We start from the raw sequence: 941 nt of genomic DNA, 5'->3' as shown, positions 1-941 counted from the left end.
TTATCAAATATCTGGCCTGCGGGGGCGGATCTATAACGGGGAACTGGTAAAATAACTTATTATAAATGATACACAGCATCCCCGTTACATCTTATCACTTTCAATCGCCAATATCATAACTCGTAAGTCGTAATATATTATGTAATCGCTCGATAAGATACTCACCATAGACCTATAAACTAAGTCTATGATACGCCATAATATGCACTCGCCGATATTTCCCCCCACACAAGCCTACCCCACACCATGAGAGGGCCATCACACCGTCACCCCGCATTCGCCCACCGACATTTCTAGACCGTTCTATTGGTTCTATCCGAGTCCGTACTCCGTAGTTGCAATGCGTTTGCTGGGTTTTTCCATCCGTTAATGATAAGATATTCGACCATTGTACCACAGATTATATGAAAACAGATTGTGCACTTAGATGTAAACAAAAAATGGCCTGATTCTGGTCTCCGCCAGAATCAATGTGACCATTTCAACAGATTGAAATTACTTGAAATGTATCGTATACTTGTGGCTTACCTGATAGTGATATCCGAGTATCCGACAAACAAAATATATTGTTATCAACACTCTGATACTTTATATCTGATAGTCTGATGTTTGGTTTTCACTTTTCACGTGTTTTTGGCGTTTGACGTTTTACGATTTTTGGTGTTTGCTTAAATAAAATAGTTTTTTTTTTGTAATATTTTATATTTATACTGTCATATTTATTTTAAAAAATGACTACTTGTGCAGTCAAGTTTTGCGACAATAAAATGTCACTAACGAAAAATATAAGCTACTTCAGATTTCCAAGCGACCCATTGAGGTGAGTAATTAGGTTTGTTTTATGATTTTCATATGTATGCATTACAATTTGTTACGTTACTAATTTATTATAGGTGTAAACAATGGATGGAAAAATGTCAAACTGAACATTTACTGAAAAA

At 35.8% G+C, this 941-nt stretch overlaps 1 long non-coding RNA gene across 1 annotated transcript; it reads left to right on the top strand.

The window, feature by feature from the left end:
* The first annotated feature begins 399 nt into the window (after window positions 1-399).
* LOC107885809 lies at window positions 400-935 on the top strand. Its single transcript, XR_001680529.2, has 2 exons — window positions 400-820; window positions 894-935. It is a non-coding gene; the product is annotated as an uncharacterized LOC107885809 (long non-coding RNA).
* Window positions 936-941: the final 6 nt, after the last annotated feature.

Source organism: Acyrthosiphon pisum, unplaced genomic scaffold, assembly GCF_005508785.2.
Source record: "Acyrthosiphon pisum isolate AL4f unplaced genomic scaffold, pea_aphid_22Mar2018_4r6ur Scaffold_16066;HRSCAF=16725, whole genome shotgun sequence".
In the NCBI taxonomy this organism is placed as follows: Eukaryota; Metazoa; Arthropoda; class Insecta; order Hemiptera; family Aphididae; genus Acyrthosiphon; species Acyrthosiphon pisum.
The sequence above is the reverse complement of the archived record's forward strand: the minus strand, read 5'-3'. Positions and strand labels throughout refer to the sequence as shown.